Here is a 23,415-nt window from a genome sequence, read left to right on the forward strand (position 1 = left end):
TAAAACGTGACAAATGAACGAAGACCCAAGGAGTTGAGTCGTAAACTAATCAATACTGTTTTCTGTGCGAGGACCCGTCAGTCGAGGAGTTGAGTCATGAACGAATCAATACTGTTTCCTGTCCTGCTGACTGAGCTTATGAAGCTGCCGCCTGCCATGTGGTGAGGAAGGGTACTGCATGAAAATGAACGAATCACTCACTGAGACAACTCGTTACTCCCGAGTCATATAAAAAATTTGTTCATATCGAACGAATCGCTCACGAACGACACATCACTATCTATTTGACGAGTTATGCATGAATTCGGATTTTGCAATAAAATTAATTCCTTCTCTCAAACCAAGCTCAAACTGCTTTGTCCTTCATATTTATCTACTTCTAATCTAGTTTCAACAATAAACAACCCCACATCATATTTGCTCTTCGCCCAAAGATCATTGGGCACTTCAGCCAACATGGGTATCGAAGACAAATCTTTTTCAGATTAAAAACATGCTTCAAAATGTGATTCTGTGGTAGGAATTAATTCCACAGTTCTTTGACAATGCATTGTACTCAAAAATGTTTTTTTGTATGCTGACAATTGTTCAGAAAACATCAAATTTGGATCAGCAGGTGAAACGGTCCAATCTGTTTCTTTCTGACATGTAGCAACAAACTCTCCCACACCTTGTCAATGCCAGTGTGTAGGTTTGGCCAAGGAAATGTGAGGGCGAGTACCACAAACATTAAAAAAATCGAATTGGTCTGGAGTGAGCGACACAGCCAATAAAGTAGGCGCACATATTTTTTCACTTCTTCTCATAGTCATTGTCAGGCCCCAAAGAAATGTGTGATGTGCAGTGCAAATCAGCAGGTTGCATGAAATCAGAAAGGGGTGAAACTAACGCTTTTGCTTCTTCCACTAGTTGTTTTGAAAAAGGAGAGCTGGGAAGTTTCCACTCATAAGCATATGTAAGTGCAGATTAATCAAACTGCACTGCTGTGAAAACTTTGTCAGGCTGTAACATAACGTTAACACCCTCTGGTGTAGAAGTTAAAATAATGCCTAATTTACACATGAGATCACAGCCCATCAGGTTAATGGGACACAACTCTGATAACAAAAATGAGTGTTTGAAGGAGAGCCCATCGGGAGTGACACACGCAATGGGTGATGTCATTTTCTCCTTCACAACCTGGCCTGATGCAGACATAGAGTAAACGTGGTTTCCACTTAACTTTGGAGGACAATCAAACTCCCCTGACGTCACTACTGATGAACATAAGTTCCTATATTCTGAGAGAAATATCTTTGCTCTAGGACGGAAATAGCATGCAAAACTTTACTACGTGAATCACAGTCGGCAAGCGTTTCTTCACTACACAGAGCAGGAAAAATGTGTGAGTGTGTTTGTGCTATCACCCATTAGTGGAGGCTCCGCTGCCGCGTGACGTCCAGAACCTGCCTCCCACCCTCAGTCAGCCTTTTGCCCAATTTCATCATTTTTCAGCTGTGGACACAGCCACAGTAAAAACAAATATTCGGATCATAGCTCTGGCGTGGCCCATTTCGACCTCCTCTCCCACACGTCCACGTCTTCGACTTCGGCCTCGTCCTCTGTTTACACCAACTGCGTAATACATGGTCATGGCTGCCAAATGCAGCTCCTTTTCACACTTGTCCTATATCTTACGCTTCTCAACTTGGTTCTGAGCATGGCGAGCATATCGGCGAACGTCAGCCAAACGAGGACCCTCACACCATCCCACGTAAATGTTCTTTACTTCAGTGGCGGCATCTGGCATGAGGCCTTTAATTATTGCATTGCATGCAATACTCTCCCATGGTCCTGATTCATTACCCAAATCCCTTGGTCTCTGATGACCGCTGTGCTTGCTGACTTCCTCAAGGATGCGGTGTACAAAATCATCAGTCCCTTCACCGGGTTTCTGTTTGCAGGTGTAAATGTGGGACATATTGATTTTGGTTGGAAATTGAGTGGTGATGGCTTGACACAGTCTTTGGATGGCTGCTTCATATTGAGCGTTATCATTATGTCCTTGTTCACTGTTGGTAGGTCGCAAATCCAGTTGTAGCATACTGGCCTCTATTTTGCAGAGGTCGGTCAGTTTGAACTTTTTTGCCAATATGCGACGCAATTCAACCCCGGTCGGGCAGAATTGTGCGCAGAAATCTCGCAACTCATCAGCAAAATGGGGTCCAGAAATCTCTGGATCTGGTAAGCATTGTTATGCTTCCATGATGTCAGTCTCAGTCCAGGGTCGATAAACCAGTAATGGTCCAGTGGGAACTGCAACTTTAACCATAGGCATGGTTTGAATCTGGTTTTGTTTTTTCTCACGTTTAGATCTCTGAAGTCCAGATTGTGGGTAAAGGATTTTTGTCACTTGCGTTAAAAGTTCTTGGGCAGGTACGCTGGAGAACCAAACGTCTTCCTTTTCCTCATCATCAGACCTATGTAACTGATGTTGTGAGGATGATGGAATTTCTTCCCGAGGGAGGATGGAAGAAGTCCCTTCTTCCCGAGAGCCAGAGGCTTGTGGCAGGGCTGGCTGTTGTTGTTGCAGGCGTCGTGGAGGGCAGGAGTCCAGGTCTGGATCTGGCACAGCGAAAGCGCTCAGGGTGGGGTAAAGAGGTGCAGAAGGAGAAAAAATGTTATCAGTGGAATATGGTGGTGGTTTAAAAGAAGATTCAGTCTTAATCAGAGCTGAATTATCTTTTCGTCCATATACTAAATTATTATCATCATTCCGTCATGGCATTTGTTTAACATTTTCCTTTCTTTCTCTTAATACACTTTATTTTTTCCAACATTCTATACCTTTCTTACTTCTTATTTAAACTTAATTTTCTTTTTTTTGCTTCATCTCTTTCTCATATTTGCAAAACTTTTCTTCTAATTTTCTTATTTCTAACATACTAAAAGAACCTTCAGGTGGAAAACCTCTGGACCATATTTCTTTTTCATTTCAACATGCTTAGGTCCCCCGGTAGGGTCAAAAGTCTGAGACCTACTGTTTCCCATTCTCAGACTTGGAATGGGGAAATACATTCCTTCACTCAAAGGACGTCTCCAATGAGGACCTTAATCTGTACTCACACTTCTTCGGAGTACTTCACACTTCTTCGGACTGCTTCAAAAGTTTCACTTACCCATGAAATCTCTGTCTCACTAATGACACAACCGGGAAACCCTCTTTTATTCAAATAAAAACTAAAAAGCAGTCCTATCGTCTCAGGCTATCATATTTAAAAACTGATCCCAGCGCTGGTATTCAGGAAAAGGACCTGCCAGTCCTCTCTCTCAGAAAAGGCCTTGGAGGTATGAGGCTGGAACAGCTACTTCAGTCCAGGCTGGCCATGCACTGCGGTCCGGTCCAGAGACACCAGTCGAGGGATCCTGTTCGTGACGCCAAAATTGTGGACATTGAAGGGCTTGTTGAAGGTGTGAATGTCCGACCATAGTTGGTAAAAAGCGGGTAAGAAAAGGTTAAAATACCCGACTCTACACAATCAATAGCGGGAGCGGAGTTGTTCGGCTAAAATAAGGTGTGAAAGTCCGACCATGGTTTGTAAAAAGCGGGTAAGAAAAGGTTCGAATGCCAAAATATACACCATCAAAAGCGGAAGCCGAGGTGTTCGGCTGCAAGTAGGTGTGAATGTCAGATCATAATTTGCAAAAAGCTGATGAGAAAGGTGTGAATGACCGACAATAATTGCTGAAAAATGTGTTAGAAAAGGTAAGGCAATACTTACCCATTGTCGGGCATTCGCACCTTTTCTTACCCGAACACATCCAGTCCTGCTTTGGATGATGTATGGTTGGACTTTCACACCTTTTAGTAGCCAAACAACTCCGCTCCCGCTATTGATTGTGTACAGTCGGGTATTTTAACCTTTTCTTACCCGCTTTTTACCAATTATGGTCGGACATTCACACCTTCTTACAGCGGAACACCTCCGCTCCCTGATTTGATCATTTATGGTCTGGCAATACTACCTTTTCTTACCCGTTTTTGAGTAATTATGGCCTGACATTCACACCTACTTGCAGCCGAACACCTCGGCTTCCGTTTTTGATGGTGTATATTTTGGTTTTCGAACCTTTTCTTACCCACTTTTTACAAACTATGCACGGACATTCACACCTTCTTGCAGCGAAACACCTCCGCTCCCGCTTTTGATGGTGTATGTTCGGGAATTCGAACTTTTTCTTACCCGCTTTTTACAAACTCTGGTCGGACATTCAAACCTTCTTGTAGCAGAACACAACCACTTCTACTTTTGATGATGTATGGTTGGGCATTCGCACCTTTTCTTACCCATTTTTCAGGAATTATGGGTGGACATTCACACCTACTTGCAGTCGAACAGCTCTGTTCCCACTTTTGATTATGTTTGGTTGGATATTCGAACCTTTTCTTGCCCGCTTTTTACCAACTATGGTCGGACATTCACACCGTCTTACAGCGGAACACTTCCGCTCCCTCTTTTGATGGTGTATGTTCGGGCATTCGCACCTTTTCTTACCCGCTTTTTACAAACTATGCTCGGACATTCAAACCTTCTTGTAGCCGAACACATCCACTCCTGCTTTTGATGATGTATGGTTGGGCATTCGAACCTACTTGTTGCCCGCTTTTCATTAATTATGGGTGGACATTCACACCTTGTCGCAGCCAAACACCTCCGCTCCCTGTTTTGATCATGTATGGTTGGACATTCGCACCTTTTCTCACCCGCTTTTTGCAAACTATGGTCGGCCATTAACAGCTTCTTGTAGCCGAAAACCTCCACTCCCTCTTTTGATCATACTTTGTCGGGCATTCGCACCTTTTCTTACCCGCTTTTTACAAACTATGCTCGGACATTCAAACCTTCTTGTAGCCAAACACATCCACTCCTGCTTTTGTTGATGTATGGTTGGGCATTCGAACCTACTTGTTGCCCGCTTTTCATTAATTATGGGTGGACATTCACACCTTGTCGCAGCCAAACACCTCCGCTCCCTGTTTTGATCATGTATGGTTGGACATTCGCACCTTTTCTCACCCGCTTTTTGCAAACTATGGTCGGCCATTCACAGCTTCCTCTCCACCATACTTGTATGGTGGGATATTCACACCCACTTGCATCCGAAGACCTCCGCCCCCACTTTTGTTGATATTTAGTCGGTCATTCGCACCTTACCCGCTTTTGGCAAACTATGGCCTTCTTGCAGCCAAAAACCTCTGATCTCGCTTTTGATGATGTAAGGTTGGGCATTCAGACCTTGCTTCACCTGCTTTTCACCAAATATAGTCCGACATTCACACCTTCTCTCAGCCGAACACTTCCGCTCCACCTTTTAGTTTTCTATGGGGCATTCACACCTTTTTTTTCACCGCATTTTATAAAAACACCACAGGAACACCGTATTGAGGCTTTGTTCTGACAGCTCATTCGGTGTTGCGTTTCTTTCAAGCAATTCTCCTGGTTAGCCCGCACTCGGCTCGCTCCCAGAGCCGTGTTAAAGTCTACTTCGCATTCACTCTCTTTTCTCAGCAGACTAAAAGAAACTTCCATCCTGCACCGCTGTTTGCTTTTTCACAAGAGCAGAGGAGAGCGCACCGTTCCCAGCGGCACTGCAGTACCGGGTCGATGCTTGGAGTGAACGGAGCAAGCTCCTTTTTCAACTCCTATTGATAAAAATCCATTTAATATGTAGTCCTTGCATAGACATATCACATATTAAACTGATAAGTACAGATACTACACTTGATCTTAGCCAAAAGGCCGAGAAGCGATATCTGTCAACTGGTTCACGTCCGAGGGCCGTTCCTGGCACAATGTGCATCTGCTTGTGCACGTGGAAATATTTCAGACCATTTGGTAAAAACCTCTGTTGTCACTGAGCAGAATCATTTCCCTTAACATTAATTTAGTTCAATGAAATCTACACAATACAGAAATAATGAAATCCAAACAAATATTAGTTTTAAAGTGAATACTAACTGAGAAATGAAAAAGGTTTAGAAGCTTGGTTCAAGAGCAAAACTTGGTTTATGATCAGCTGAGTCTCTAAACAGAACAGCAAAGGGCTTCATCGAACATTTAAAAAATATTCAGATTGTTAGAATATCCAGAATTTATAGAAATAGTGGTGATTACTCTTATTTTCTAGATTGGAAATAACTGCACCATGTCTGTTTTATGAATATAAGGGGCTAAAAAGTTTTGTTCTCGTTTTTCTATGATTAACCGAATGTATGTGAGAGTCCAAACAGACAGAAGGGTTACGGCCGAGCTCTGGACCTTCCAAAAAAGATGAGACAGGCTGGACCCGTGCCATACTAGTTAAGACCTGCCTGTGGATAACAGGTTCTTTAAACTCTCACAAACTCACACACGTTCGCACACATACACCCATACACACACACACATTCTTGAACTTGCTGCAAGATTAAACCTTTGCATTAACTGACTCCAGCAACTCTCAGTCTCATTGAGAGACTTTTCTCAACAATTGGGTCCTCAAACCAGATCTCAACGTTTTTTCCGCTGTCCAGGATCGGAGCTGAAACCGTGCACGGGGGAGTCCAGTACTCCTAATGAAAGACCCCCTGCTGAATTGCGGTAATTAGGGGCCAGTGTCCACTGAAAGGGGGAAAAAGGGACGAGATCGTACTTTTGAATCAATGGCCAGAAGCCATTGGCAGTGCAGGCATCAACAATAATGGTGTTATTTCACCCATTAACACTTAAGGTACCTCATGCAGTGGCTGTGATATGGTTACTTAACAAAATATCTTTACCAGACATCTCTCCTACATAACAGTTCTTCTTTCACAGCCACACCTTGTTGTCGAGAGATGTGCTACACTTAATCCATCCACACTGCTACCTACCCCACAGATGGAAAGCCTCATGATTGCATGTCAGAAATAACCATCAGTGTTTTACCCAGGCCAGACTTAACTGATATACGTTATGAAAATGCAGAAATAACTATATTTATTCAACAGATCAAGGAAAAAAACCCTGATGGCACAAATGCTACAGGATTTGCAGTAGTAACAGAAACTGAAGTTTTCTTAAAACAACCACTACCAAAAAATTACTCTGTTCAAGCAGTCGAATTGGTAGCTTTAACTGAAGCTTGTAAATTAAATAACAAAAAGGTTGTTAACGTTTACACTTACAGTCAGTATGCCTTCTCAACTGTACATGTGTTAACACAGCATTGGAAAAACAGGTATGTTGACATCCACAGCTAAATGTATAAACTACAAATATTTTAGCATTATTAGATGTTATTCAATTGCCATCTACAATAGACTCGTATGAATGACCAGAAGGAAAACCATACTGCCAAAGAATTTGTTTAAATATGCTGCAGTATTGAGCCACGGACCATGTCATGTCTCAACAGGAGGGATGGAAGCAATAATGAACCAGGTTTTTACAGCATATGGTTTTACTAATTATTAAAAAAATATTTTTAGAATAAATAAATGAATAAAGTTTTGTCTAGCAGGTCAAATATATGCAAAATACATTCCACAGGGCAATCTAAGACCAAAACGAAGATAATTCCCTAAGCCAGTGTATCTTTTTCAACATATTTGTTTGGATTTCATTATTTCATTATTTTGTAGATTTCATTGAACTAAATTAATGTTAAGGGAAACGATTCTGCTCAGTGACAACAGAGGTTTTTACCAAATGGTCTGAAATATTTCCATGTGCACAAGCAGATGCACTCTCAATAGCAAAATCACGCGTAAAATAACTCATTTCTAGATTTGAAATTCCTGAAAAGATCTTCAGTGATAATTTGACACACTTTGTAAACAATGTCATCTCACTGATGGCAAAGAACTTAAAATAGACCTTAGAAACCACTGTGATATAGAAGGTTTCGCTAACACATTGGAATTGTTTTACTATTTACATATGCATGTGCAGTGAAGAATTGCTTGCTGCTGATAAATGCAAAGAAGAACAGCTTACACATAAATGCTCACATATAGGCTGCTGAATGCAATGAAGACCTGCTTATCCAGTAAAGTTCAATGTCAATGTGTAATATTCAATTAGGATTTGCAAAACAGTGAAGTTAAACAATGAATGGGTCCATAGTCGGTATGAGAAGACTACAGGAATATTTACCTGGGTGTACGTTCAAACAGAGATGAGAAAATTGCGATAAATTATTGTTTGTTTGTTTGTTAGTATGTATATGAATGTTATGTGTATAAACTGTGTTGAGTTGTAGTTACTCAGTAGTGTCTCAGTGAAACAACCGACGGGGGAAGCCTTGCGGTGACAACAAAAGCAGTGTTTTACTGATCAGTCAAGTTGCTCCAGTGTACTCCATACAAACTGGTTGGCTACTGAAGGGATAGAAAATGGGGAATACTTGTTTTAAAGCAAACAAGGAATTAGATGGGAAAAATACATGTTTTAACGGGACCCAGACAATATTAAATACTCAGACAGATGGGAGAAGAAGTGTAGTTTTGTAGGAAATCACAAAATTATTACATAAAATTAGTGAAATCAATTGAAGAATGCCTTTCTGAAGAGCTGTTTACCACAGATCAGCAGCTTTGCGACCAAGCACATTGTAGATCGCTTTACTGCCAAAATGATCTAGTTTAATGGATTGGTTTAGACATGCATAACAGCATTTTAAGAACAAAGAGAGAAACAAAAAGGGACAACGCTTCATGGTGGAAGGTGATGTATAAATAACTGTGTATATGATGAAGGAGAGACCATTTGAGCAGCACAGCCATTTCGCAGCACAGGGACAGCAGTCCAAGTTAAAGGATCTCCCACGTGGTATCACCTGTCACACTGTGTCAAGGCATCAAAAGAAGAAAAAATCACCAAACTCAAGGACAAAGAGACGAAGACTCCGGTGAACGAAGAGAGAGGACTTACAAACCAGAAATACAAAAGGATGCTCGATATCAAGATCCAGAAGAAGAGGCTAACAATGCCACGAACACTTACGATGCTGGGAATGATGCCAGCAATGAACAGAAAAGAAGATTCAGTGTCATCAATCTGCAACACGTGCCTCTAATGAGGGGGTGAATATAGAATCCTCAACGATTACAACGTCTCTGGGAACTGTGACAACAACAAGGTTTAAACCATTTTGATATATATTGTAACCTATTGGCTAAGGAATAGTGCTGAAAATGAGGTAAATCTAATCCACCACTGTCCTTGGTCTTCTGTGGGGTTTTGTGGTTGGTTTTTCCACAGAAATTTGGAGATGCATGAATCTAGTGACTTAAACCAAGTAGCAGATGGTTTTATGGGGATCATTGAGAACAAATAGTTAACTTTTGGTAGTATCATCATTTTAATGGTTGTAACTCTCCCCATAAGTGATATAGGTAAGGACTTCCAACGAGAGAGATCGTCCTCTACTCTCTTTAATAATTGCACATAATTTAGCTTTGTTAGCTCTGAGAGCCTGGAGGAAATGTTTATGCCTAAATATCTAATATTTCCTGACTCTAAAGTGATCGCAGGTATATTCTGGACCCTACAGTTAATGGGCAGAACTGTGGTCTTAGACCAGTTGATAGAGTAGTCAGAAAGTGCTGAGAATTTATTTATGAGTGTGATCGTGTGAGTGAGAGACGTCTCTGAGTTCTGAAGGAAAAATAATACATCATCAGCATAAAGACTTATTTTATGCTCAATATTTTGGGGTTGGATGCCTTTAATATTTCTATCTTGTCTGATAGCAGCTGCTAAAGGTTTGATGAAAATAGCAAAAAGTGAGGGAGAAAGTGAGCAACCCTGTCTTGTACCTCTCTGCAGACTGAAGCTTGGAGAAGTTTGATCATTTGTCCTGACACTTGCATTTGGGGAGCTATATAATATCCTTATCCAGTTGATGAAGTGTGACCCAAACCCGAATTTGTTTTATGCTGCGAATAAAAATTTCCAGTTCACTCCATTAAATGCTTTTTCTGCATCTAGAGAGTCGATTGTGGTTTCCAAGTTGCTGATGGTAGAATAGTCTATGAGATTAATGATCCGGTTTGTGAACGAACCGTTGTGCCTACTGCTCTTCAGCCTGTCAAATGAAACGTAGAATTTAAAACGTGACAAATGAACGAAGACCCAAGGAGTTGAGTCGTAAACTAATCAATACTGTTTCCTGTGCGAGGACCCGTCAGTCGAGGAGTTGAGTCATGAACGAATCAATACTGTTTCCTGTCCTGCTGACTGAGCTTATGAAGCTGCCGCCTGCCATGTGGTGAGGAAGGGTACTGCATGAAAATGAACGAATCACTCACTGAGACAACTCGTTACTCCCGAGTCATATAAAAAATTTGTTCATATCGAACGAATCGCTCACGAACGACACATCACTATCTATTTGACGAGTTATGCATGAATTCGGATTTTGCAATAAAATTAATTCCTTCTCTCAAACCAAGCTCAAACTGCTTTGTCCTTCATATTTATCTACTTCTAATCTAGTTTCAACAATAAACAACCCCACATCATATTTGCTCTTCGCCCAAAGATCATTGGGCACTTCAGCCAACATGGGTATCGAAGACAAATCTTTTTCAGATTAAAAACATGCTTCAAAATGTGATTCTGTGGTAGGAATTAATTCCACAGTTCTTTGACAATGCATTGTACTCAAAAATGTTTTTTTGTATGCTGACAATTGTTCAGAAAACATCAAATTTGGATCAGCAGGTGAAACGGTCCAATCTGTTTCTTTCTGACATGTAGCAACAAACTCTCCCACACCTTGTCAATGCCAGTGTGTAGGTTTGGCCAAGGAAATGTGAGGGCGAGTACCACAAACATTAAAAAAATCGAAGTGCTCTGGAGTGAGCGACACAGCAAATAAAGTAGGCGCACATATTTTTTCACTTCTTCTCATAGTCATTGTCAGGCCCCAAAGAAATGTGTGATGTGCAGTGCAAATCAGTAGGTTGCATGAAATCAGAAAGGGGTGAAACTAACACTTTTGCTTCTTCCACTAGTTGTTGTGAAAAAGGAGAGCTGGGAAGTTTCCACTCATAAGCATATGTAAGTGCCGATGAATCAAACTGCACTGCTGTGAAAACTTTGTCAGGCTGTAACATAACCTTAACACCCTCTGGTGTAGAAGTTAAAATAATGCCTAATTTACACATGAGATCACAGCCCATCAGGTTAATGGGACACAACTCTGATAACAAAAATGAGTGTTTGAAGGAGAGCTCATCGGGAGTGACAACACGCAATGGGCATTGTCATTTTCTCCTTCACAACCTGGCCTGATGCAGACATACAGTAAACGTGGTTTCCACTTAACTTTGGAGGACAATCAAACTCCCCTGACGTCACTACTGATGAACATAAGTTCCTATATTCTGAGAGAAATATCTTTGCTCTAGGACGGAAATAGCATGCAAAACTTTACTACGTGAATCACAGTCGGCAAGTGTTTCTTCACTACACAGAGCAGGAAAAATGTGTGAGTGTGTTTGTGCTATCACCCATTAGTGGAGGCTCCGCTGCCGCGTGACGTCCAGAACCTGCCTCCCACCCTCAGTCAGCCTTTTGCCCAATTTCATCACTTTTCAGCTGTGGACACAGCCACAGTAAAAACAAATATTCGGATCATAGCTCTGGCGTGGCCCATTTCGACCTCCTCTCCCACACGTCCACGTCTTCGACTTCGGCCTCGTCCTCTGTTTACACCAACTGCGTAATACATGGTCATGGCTGCCAAATGCAGCTCCTTTTCACACTTGTCCTATATCTTACGCGTCTCAACTTGGTTCTGAGCATGGCGAGCATATCGGCGAACGTCAGCCAAACGAGGACCCTCACACCATCCCACGTAAATGTTCTTTACTTCAGTGGCGACATCTGGCATGAGGCCTTTAATTATTGCATTGCATGCAATACTCTCCCATGGTCCTGATTCATTACCCAAATCCGTTGGTCTCTGATGACCGCTGTGCTTGCTGACTTCCTCAAGGATGCAGTGTACAAAATCATCAGTCCCTTCACCGGGTTTCTGTTTGCAGGTGTAAATGTGGGACATATTGATTTTGGTTGGAAATTGAGTGGTGATGGCTTGACACAGTCTTTGGATGGCTGCTTCATATTGAGCGTTATCATTATGTCCTCGTTCACTGTTGGTAGGTCGCAAATCCAGTTGTAGCATACTGGCCTCTATTTTGCAGAGGTCAGTCAGTTTGAACTTTTTTGCCAATATGCGACGCAATTCAACCCCGGTCGGGCAGCATTGTGCGCAGAAATCTCGCAACTCGTCAGCAAAATGGGGTCCAGAAATCTCTGGATTTGGTAAGCATTGTTATGCTTCCATGATGTCAGTCTCAGTCCAGGGTCGATAAACCAGTAATGGTCCAGTGGGAACTGCAACTTTAACCATAGGCATGGTTTGAATCTGGTTTTGTTTTTTCTCACGTTTAGATCTCTGAAGTCCAGATTGTGGGTAAAGGATTTTTGCCACTTGCGTTAAAAGTTCTTGGGCAGGTACGCTGGAGAACCAAACGTCTTCCTTTTCCTCATCATCAGACCTATGTAACTGATGTTGTGAGGATGATGGAATTTCTTCCCGAGGGAGGATGGAAGAAGTCCCTTCTTCCCGAGAGCCAGAGGCTTGTGGCAGGGCTGGCTGTTGTTGTTGCAGGCGTCGTGGAGGGCAGGAGTCCAGGTCTGGATCCGGCACAGCGAGAGCGCTCAGGGTGGGGTAAAGAGGTGCAGAAGGAGAAAAAGTGTTATCAGTGGAATATGGTGGTGGTTTAAAAGAAGATTCAGTCTTAATCAGAGCTGAATTATCTTTTCGTCTACATACTAAATTATTATCATCATTCCGTCATGGCATTTGTTTAACATTTTCCTTTCTTTCTCTTAATACATTTTATTTTTTCCAACATTCTATACCTTTCTTACTTCTTATTTAAACTTAATTTTCTTTTTTTTGCTTCATCTCTTTCTCATATTTGCAAAACTTTTCATCTAATTTTCTTATTTCTAACATACTAAAAGAACCTTCAGGTGGAAAACCTCTGGACCATATTTCTTTTTCATTTCAACATGCTTAGGTCCCTCGGTAGGGTCAAAAGTCTGAGACCTACTGTTTCCCATTCTCAGACTTGGAATGGGGAAATACATTCCTTCACTCAAAGGACGTCTCCAATGAGGACCTTAATCTGTACTCACACTTCTTCGGAGTACTTCACACTTCTTCGGACTGCTTCAAAAGTTTCACTTACCCATGAAATCTCTGTCTCACTAATGACACAACCGGGAAACCCTCTTTTATTCAAATAAAAACTAAAAAGCAGTCCTATCGTCTCAGACTATCATATTTAAAAAATGATCCCAGCGCTGGTATTCAGGAAAAGGACCTGCCAGTCCTCTCTCTCAGAAAAGGCCTTGGAGGTATGAGGCTGGAACAGCTACTTCAGTCCAGGCTGGCCATGCACTGCGGTCCGGTCCAGAGACACCAGTCGAGGGATCCTGTTCGTGACGCCAAAATTGTGGACATTGAAGGGCTTGTTGAAGGTGTGAATGTCCGACCATAGTTGGTAAAAAGCGGGTAAGAAAAGGTTAAAATACCCGACTCTACACAATCAATAGCGGGAGCGGAGTTGTTCGGCTAAAAGAAGGTGTGAAAGTCCGACCATGGTTTGTAAAAAGCGGGTAAGAAAAGGTTCGAATGCCAAAATATACACCATCAAAAGCGGAAGCCGAGGTGTTCGGCTGCAAGTAGGTGTGAATGTCAGATCATAATTTGCAAAAAGCTGATGAGAAAGGTGTGACTGACCAACAATAATTGCTGAAAAATGTGTTAGAAAAGGTAAGAATGCCGGATCATTCATCATCAAAAGCGGGAGAAGAGGTGTTCCGCTGTAAGATGGTGCGAATGTCCAACCATAGTTGGTAAAAAGCGGGTAAGAAAAGGTTCGAGTGCCCGAATATATACCATCAAAAGCGGAAGCGGAGGTGTTCGGCTGCAAGAAGGTGTGAACGTCCGACCAAAGTTTGTTAGAAGCAGTTAGGAAAAGGTTCGAATATCCAACCAAACATAATCAAAAGTGGGAGCAGAGCTGTTCGACTGCAAGTAGGTGTGAATGTCCACCCATAATTCCTGAAAAATGGGTAAGAAAAGGTGCGAATGCCCAACCATACATCATCAAAAGCAGCACTGGATGTGTTCGGCTACAAGAAGGTTTGAATGTCCGAGCATAGTTTGTAAAAAGCGGGTAAGAAAAGGTTCGAATGCCCGAACATACACCATCAAAAGAGGGAGCGGATGTGTTCCGCCATAAGAAGGTGTGAATGTCCTACCGTAGTTGGTAAAAAGAGGGTAAGAAAAGGTTAAAATGGCCGACTGTACACAATCAATAGCGGGAAGGGATGTGTTCGGCTACAAGAAGGTGTGAAAGTCCGACAATGTTTTGTAAAAAGCGGTTAAGAAAAGGTGCGAATGCCCGACAATGTATGATCAAAAGAGGGAGCGGAGGTTTTCGGCTGCAAGAAGGTCTGAATGTCCAACCATAATTTTTAAAAACCGGGGAAGAAAAGGCTCGGAAGCCCGACTATACACCATCAAAAGCGGGAGCAGAGGTGTTCAGCTGCAAGAAGGTCTCAATGTCCATCAATAATTGCTAAAAAACATGAAAGAAAATTTTCGAATATCAAACCGCACATGATCATATGCGGGAGAGGAGGTGTTCAGCTGCAAGAAGGTGTGAATGTCCACCCATAATTCCTGAAAAATGGGTAAAAAAAGGTGCGAGTGCGATAAAACATCAAAAGCAGGTGTGAATGTCAGATCATAATTTGCAAAAACCTGATGAGAAATGGTGAGAATGCCCGACTATACACCATCAAATGCGGGAGCGGAGGTGTTCGGCTGTGAGTAGGTGTGAATGTCCGACCATACTTGCTGAAAAATATGACAAAGCAGTTTTCACTTGGTTCTAGTGAAGGAATTCATTTTATATCAAAATCCGAAATTGTGTAGAACTCGTGGAAATAAGTTTATTCTCGGATTCCTAAAGGTTTAGTGTTGTTCTTTGGTATACTGCAAAGTAATACTTTCTATTTTGTTGAAACCGATTCAGACATGGATAAATATCAAGGACAAAGCAGTTTTAACTTGGTTTGAGTGAAGGAATTCATTTTATATCAAAATCCGAAATTGTGTAGAACTCGTCAATCGACGCTTATTCTCGGATTCCTGAAAAGGTTTAGAGTTGTTCTTTCCTATCCTGCAAAGTACAACGTTCTTTTTTTGTTTAAAGCTATTTAGACATGGATAAATATGAAGGACAAAGCAGTTCCTTCTGTGGGTACAGTAGCTCCCGGAATATGGTGACTGCAGGCCCTGTGCCTGGTGGACATAAGGCCCTCTTGCCCTGTGTTGGGTCCCAGGTTGCGGGGATGCCTATTGCAGCCAGTCTCTGGCTGCCCTCTCCGGGGTGGGAGGGACCAGGCGGATGAATTAATTATTCTGCTAGTTTATATATTTTAAACATAAACAATAAACATTTATAAAACTTCCCTTGGCAGGGCAAATCTGTTTGGCATAAAAGGTATTCAGACTACAATTCTGCTGCCATAATGCACAACTCTGGATTTTGATATAAAATGAATTCCTTCACTCAAACCAAGTTAAAACTGCTTTGTCCTTGATATTTATCCATGTCTGAATAGGTTTCAACAAAAAAGAACGTTGTACTTTGCAGGATAGGAAAGAACAACTCTAAACCTTTTCAGGAATCCGAGAATAAGCTTCTTTTCACGAGTTCTACACAATTCCGGATTTTGATATAAAATGAATTCCTTCACTCAATCCAATTTAAAACTGATTTGTCCTTGATATTTATCCATGTCTGAATAGGTTTCAACAAAAAAGAAAGTATTACTTTGCAGTATACAAAAGAACAACACTAAACCTTTAGTAATCCGAGAATAAGCTTCTTTTCACCAGTTCTACACAATTTCGGATTTTGATATAAAATGAATTCCTTCACTCAAACCAAGTTAAAACTGCTTTGTCCTTAATATTTATCCATGTCTGAATAGGTTTCAACAAAAAAGAAAGTATTACTTTGCAGTATACCAAAGAACAACACTAAACCTTTAGGAATCCGAGAATAAGCTTCTTTTCACAAGTTCTACACAATTTCGGATTTTGATATAAAATGAATTCCTTCACTCAAACCAAGTTAAAACTGCTTTGTCCTTCATATTTATCCATGTCTGAATGGGTTTCAACAAAATAGAAAGTATTACTTTGCAGTATACCAAAGAACAACACTAAACCTTTAGTAATCCGAGAATAAGCTTCTTTTCACCAGTTCTACACAATTTCGGATTTTGATATAAAATGAATTCCTTCACTCAAACCAAGTTAAAACTGCTTTGTCCTTCATATTTATCCATGTCTGAATCGGTTTCAACGAAATAGAAAGTATTACTTTGCAGTATACCAAAGAACAACACTAAACCTTTAGGAATCCGAGAATAAACTTATTTCCACGAGTTCTACACAATTTCGGATTTTGATATAAAATTAATTCCTTCACTCAAACCAAGTGAAAACTGCTTTGTCATATTTTTCAGCAAGTATGGTCGGACATTCACACCTACTCACACAGCCGAACACCTCCGCTCCCGCATTTGATGGTGTATAGTCGGGCATTCTCACCATTTCTCATCAAGTTTTTGCAAATTATGATCTGACATTCACACCTGCTTTTGATGTTGTATGGTTGGGCATTCGCACCTTTTTTTACCCATTTTTCAGGAATTATGGGTGGACATTCACACCATCTTGCAGCTGAACACCTCCTCTCCCGCATATGATCATGTGCGGTTTGATATTCGAAAATTTTCTTTCATGTTTTCTAGCAATTATTGATGGACATTGAGACCTTCTTGCAGCTGAACACCTCTGCTCCCGCTTTTGATGGTGTATAGTTGGGCTTTCGAGTCTTTTCTTCCCCGGTTTTTACAAATTATGGTTGGACATTCAGACCTTCTTGCAGCCGAAAACCTCCGCTCCCTCTTTTGATCATACATTGTCGGGCATTCGCACCTTTTCTTACCCGCTATTTACAAAACATGGTCGGACTTTCACACCTTCTTGTAGCCGAACACATTCGCTCCCGCTATTGATTGTGTACAGTCGGGTATTTTAACCTTTTCTTCCCCACTTTTTACCAACTACGGTCGGACATTCACACCTTCTTATGGCGGAACACCTCCGCTCCCTCTTTTGATGGTGTATGTTCGGGCATTCGAACCTTTTCTTACCCGCTTTTTACAAACTATGCTCGGACATTCAAACCTTCTTGTAGCCGAACACATCCAGTCCTGCTTTTGATGATGTATGGTTGGGCATTCGCACCTTTTTTTTTTACCCATTTTTGAGGAATTATGGGTGGACATTCACACCTTCTTGCAGCTGAACACCTCCTCTCCCACTTATGATCATGTGCGGTTGGATATTCGAACATTTTTTTTCATGTTTTCTAGCAATTATTGATGGACATTCAGACCTTCTTGCAGCTGAAAACCTCCGCTCCCGCTTTTGATGGTGTATAGTCGGGCTTCCGAGCCTTTTCTTCCCCGGTTTTTACAAATTATGGTTGGACATTTAGACCTTCTTGCAGCCGAAAACCTCCGCTCCCTCTTTTGATCATACATTGTCCGGCATTCGCCCTTTTCTTACCCGCTTTTTACAAACCATGGTCGGACTTTCACACCTTTTAGTAGCCAAACAACTCCGCTCCCGCTATTGATTGTGTACAGTCGGGTATTTTAACCTTTTCTTACCCGCTTTTTACCAATTATGGTCGGACAATAACACATTCTTACAGCGGAACACCTCCGCTCCCTGTTTTGATCATTTATGGTCTGGCAATACTACCTTTTCTTACCCGTTTTTGAGTTATTATGGCTGGACATTCACAGCTTCTTGCAGCCGAACACCTCTTCTCCCGCTTTTGATGATGAATGGTCCGGCATTCTTACCTCAGCAATAATTGTCGGTCATTCACACCTTTCTCATCAGCTTTTTGCAAATTATGATCTGACATTCACACCTACTTGCAGCCGAACACCTCAGCTTCCGCTTTTGATGGTGTATATTTTCGCATTCGAACCTTTTCTTACCCGCTTTTTACAAACCATGGTCGGACTTTCACACCTTCTTTTAGCCGAACAACTCCGCTCCCGCTATTGATTGTGTAGAGTCAGGTATTTCAACCTTTTCTTACCCGCTTTTTACCAACTATGGTCGGACATTCGCACCTTCTTACAGCGGAACACTTCCGCTCCCTCTTTTGATGGTGTATGTTCTGGCATTCGAACCTTTTCTTACCCACTTTTTACAAACTATGCTCGGACATTCACACCTTCTTGCAGCGAAACACCTCCGCTCCCTCTTTTGATTGTGTATGTTCGGGCATTCGAACCTTTTCTTACCCGCCTTTTACAAACTATGGTCGGACATTCAAACCTTCTTGTGGCCAAACACATCCACTTCTGCTTGTGATGATGTATAGTTGGGCATTCACACCTTTTCTTACCCATTTTTCAGTAATTATTGGTGGACATTCAGACCTTCTTGCAGCTGAACACCTCCGCTCCCGCTTTTGATGGTGTATATTCGGGGTTTCGAGCCTTTTCTTCAAATGTGTTTACAAATTATGGTTGGAAATTCAGACCTTGCAGCCGAACAACTCCGCTCCCTCTTTTGATCATACATTGTCGGGCATTCGCACCCTGTCTTACCCGCGTTTTACAAACTATGGTCGGACTTTCACACCTTCTTGTAGCCGAACAACTCCGCTCCCGCTATTGATTGTGTACAGTCGGGTTTTTTAACCTCTTCTTACCCGCTTTTTACCAACTATGGTCGGACATTCGCAGCATCTTACAGCGGAACACCTCCGCTCCCTCTTTTGATGGTGTATGTTCGGGCATTCAAACCTTTTCTTACCCGCCTTTTACAAACTATGGTCGGACATTCAAACCTTCTTGTGGCCGAACACATCCACTTCTGCTTTTGATGATGTATAGTTGGGCATTCACACCTTTTCTTACCCATTTTTCAGTAATTATTGGTGGACATTCAGACCTTCTTGCAGCTGAACACCTCTGCTCCCGCTTTTGATGGTGTATAGTCGGGCTTTCGAGGCTTTTCTTCAACGGTGTTTACAAATTATGGTTGGAAATTCAGACCTTGCAGCTGAACACCTCCGCTCCCTCTTTTGATCATACATTGTCGGGCATTCGCACCTTGTCTTACCCGCGTTTTACAAACCATGGTCGGACTTTCACACCTTCTTGTAGCCGAACAACTCCGTTCCCGCTATTGATTGTGTACAGTCGGGTATTTTAACCTTTTCTTACCCGCTTTTTACCAATTATGGTCGGACATTCACACCGTCTTACAGCGGAACACCTCCGCTCCCTCTTTTGATGGTGTATGTTCGGGCATTCGAACTTTTTCTTACCCACTTTTTACAAACTATGGTCGGACATTCAAACCTTCTTGTAGCAGAACACATCCACTTCTTCTTTTGATGATGTATGGTTGGGCATTCGCACCTTTTCTTACCCATTTTTCAGGAATTATGGGTGGACATTCACACCTACTTGCAGTCGAACAGCTCTGCTCCCACTTTTGATTATGTTTGGTTGGATATTCGAACCTTTTCTTAACTGCTTTTTACAAACTTTGGTCGGACGTTCACACCTTCTTGCAGCCGAACACCTCCGCTTCCGCTTTTGATGGTATATATTCGGGCACTCGAACCTTTTCTTACCCGCTTTTTACCAACTATGTTCGGACATTCGCACCATCTTACAGCGGAACACCTCTTCTCCCGCTTTTGATGATGAATGGTCCGGCATTCTTACCTTTTCTAACACATTTTTCAGCAATTATTGTCGGTCATTCACATCTTTCTCATCAGCTTTTTGCAAATTATGATCTGACATTCACACCTACTTGCAGCCGAACACCTCGGCTTCCGCTTTTGATGGTGTATATTTTGGCATTCGAACCTTTTCTTACCCACTTTTTACAAACCATGGTCGGACTTTCACACCTTCTTTTAGCGGAACAACTCCGCTCCCGCTATTGATTGTGTAGAGTCGGGTATTTTAACCTTTTCTTACCCGCTTTTTACCAACTATGGTTGGACATTCACACCTTCAACAAGCCCTTCAATGTCCACAATTTTGGCGTCACGAACAGGATCCCTCGACTGGTGTCTCTGGACCGGACCGCAGTGCATGGCCAGCCTGGACTGAAGTAGCTGTTCCAGCCTCATACCTCCAAGGCCTTTTCTGAGAGAGAGGACTGGCAGGTCCTTTTCCTGAATACCAGCGCTGGGATCATTTTTGAAATATGATAGTCTGAGACGATAGGACTGCTTTTTAGTTTTTATTTGAATAAAAGAGGGTTTCCCGGTTGTGTCATGAGTGAGACAGAGATTTCATGGGTAAGTGAAACTTTTGAAGCAGTCCGAAGAAGTGTGAAGTACTCCAAAGAAGTGTGAGTACAGATTAAGGTCCTCATTGGAGACGTCCTTTGAGTGAAGGAATGTATTTCCCCATTCCAAGTCTGAGATTGGGAAACAGTAGGTCTCAGACTTTTGACCCTACCGGGGGACCTAAGCATGTTGAAATGAAAAAGAAATATGGTCCAGAGGTTTTCCACCTGAAGGTTCTTTTAGTATGTTAGAAATAAGAAAATTAGAAGAAAAGTTTTGCAAATATGAGAAAGAGCTGAAGCAAAAAAAAGAAAATTAAGTTTAAATAAGAAATAAGAAAGGTATAGAATGTTGGAAAAAATAAAGTGTATTAAGAGAAAGAAAAGGAAAATGTTAAACAAATGCCATGACGGAATGATGATAATAATTTAGTATGTAGACGAAAAGATAATTCAGCTCTGATTAAGACTGAATCTTCTTTTAAACCACCACCATATTCCACTGATAACACTTTTTCTCCTTCTGCACCTCTTTACCCCACCCTGAGCGCTCTCGCTGTGCCGGATCCAGACCTGGACTCCTGCCCTCCACGACGCCTGCAACAACAACAGCCAGCCCTGCCACAAGCCTCTGGCTCTCGGGAAGAAGGGACTTCTTCCATCCTCCCTCGGGAAGAAATTCCATCATCCTCACAACATCAGTTACATAGGTCTGATGATGAGGAAAAGGAAGACGTTTGGTTCTCCAGCGTACCTGCCCAAGAACTTTTAACGCAAGTGACAAAAATCCTTTACCCACAATCTGGACTTCAGAGATCTAAACGTGAGAAAAAACAAAACCAGATTCAAACCATGCCTATGGTTAAAGTTGCAGTTCCCACTGGACCATTACTGGTTTATCGACCCTGGACTGAGACTGACATCATGGAAGCATAACAATGCTTACCAATTGCGTCGCATATTGGCAAAAAAGTTCAAACTGACTGACCTCTGCAAAATAGAGGCCAGTATGCTACAACTGGATTTGCGACCTACCAACAGTGAACGAGGACATAATGATAACGCTCAATATGAAGCAGCCATCCAAAGACTGTGTCAAGCCATCACCACTCAATTTCCAACCAAAATCAATATGTCCCACATTTACACCTGCAAACAGAAACCCGGTGAAGGGACTGATGATTTTGTACACTGCATCCTTGAGGAAGTCAGCAAGCACAGCGGTCATCAGAGACCAACGGATTTGGGTAATGAATCAGGACCATGGGAGAGTATTGCATGCAATGCAATAATTAAAGGCCTCATGCCAGATGTCGCCACTGAAGTAAAGAACATTTACGTGGGATGGTGTGAGGGTCCTCGTTTGGCTGACGTTCGCCGATATGCTCGCCATGCTCAGAACCAAGTTGAGACGCGTAAGATATAGGACAAGTGTGAAAAGGAGCTGCATTTGGCAGCCATGACCATGTATTACGCAGTTGGTGTAAACAGAGGACGAGGCCGAAGTCGAAGGCGTGGACGTGTGGGAGAGGAGGTCGAAATGGGCCACGCCAGAGCTATGATCTGAATATTAGTTTTTACTGTGGCTTTGTCCACAGCTGAAAAGTGATGAAATTGGGCAAAAGGCTGACTGAGGGTGGGAGGCAGGTTCTGGACGTCACGCGGCAGCGGAGCCTCCACTAATGGGTGATAGCACAAACACACTCACACATTTTTCCTGCTCTGTGTAGTGAAGAAACGCTTGCCGACTGTGATTCACGTAGTAAAGTTTTGCATGCTATTTCCGTCCTAGAGCAAAGATATTTCTCTCAGAATATAGGAACTTATGTTCATCAGTAGTGACGTCAGGGGAGTTTGATTGTCCTCCAAAGTTAAGTGGAAACCACGTTTACTCTATGTCTGCATCAGGCCAGGTTGTGAAGGAGAAAATGACATCGCCCATTGCGTGTGTCACTCCCGATGGGCTCTCCTTCAAACACTCATTTTTGTTATCAGAGTTGTGTCCAATTAACCTGATGGGCTGTGATCTCATGTGTAAATTAGGCATTATTTTAACTTCTACACCAGAGGGTGTTAACGTTATGTTACAGCCTGACAAAGTTTTCACAGAAGTGCAGTTTGATTCATCTGCACTTACATATGCTTATGAGTGGAAACTTCCCAGCTCTCCTTTTTCACAACAACTAGTGGAAGAAGCAAAAGCGTTAGTTTCACCCCTTTCTGATTTCATGCAACCTGCTGATTTGCACTGCACATCACACATTTCTTTGGGGCCTGACAATGACTATGAGAAGAAGTGAAAAAATATGTGCGCCTACTTTATTGGCTGTGTCGCTCACTCCAGAGCAATTCGATTTTTTTAATGTTTGTGGTACTCGCCCTCACATTTCCTTGGCCAAACCTACACACTAGCATTGACAAGGTGTGGGAGAGTTTGTTGCTACATGTCAGAAAGAAACAGATTGGACCGTTTCACCTGCTGATCCAAATTTGATGTTTTCTGAACAATTGTCAGCATACAAAAAAACATTTATGAGTACAATGCATTGTCAAAGAACTGTGGAATTAATTCCTACCACAGAATCACATTTTAAAGCATGTTTTTAATCTGAAAAAGATTTGTCTTCGATACCCATGTTGGCTGAAGTGCCCAATGATCTTTGGGCGAAGAGCAAATATGATGTGGGGTTGTTTATTGTTGAAATTAGATTAGAAGTAGATAAATATGAAGGACAAAGCAGTTTGAACTTGGTTTGAGAGAAGGAATTAATTTTATTGCAAAATCCGAATTCATGCATAACTCGTCAAATAGATAGTGATGTGTCGTTCGTGAGCGATTCGTTCGATATGAACAAATTTTTTATATGACTCGGGAGTAACGAGTTGTCTCAGTGAGTGATT

At 42.0% G+C, this 23,415-nt stretch overlaps 1 non-coding gene across 1 annotated transcript; it reads right to left on the minus strand.

The window, feature by feature from the left end:
* Nucleotides 1-5,604: 5,604 nt before the first annotated feature.
* On the minus strand, nt 5,605-5,792 carry LOC140275973 (U2 spliceosomal RNA). Its single transcript, XR_011908670.1, has one exon. It is a non-coding gene; the product is annotated as a U2 spliceosomal RNA (small nuclear RNA).
* Between the last annotated feature and the right edge of the window lie 17,623 nt (nt 5,793-23,415).

Source organism: Leuresthes tenuis, unplaced genomic scaffold, assembly GCF_036924035.1.
Source record: "Leuresthes tenuis unplaced genomic scaffold, fLeuTen1.0.hap1 SCAF_18, whole genome shotgun sequence".
Taxonomy (NCBI): domain Eukaryota; kingdom Metazoa; phylum Chordata; class Actinopteri; order Atheriniformes; family Atherinopsidae; genus Leuresthes; species Leuresthes tenuis.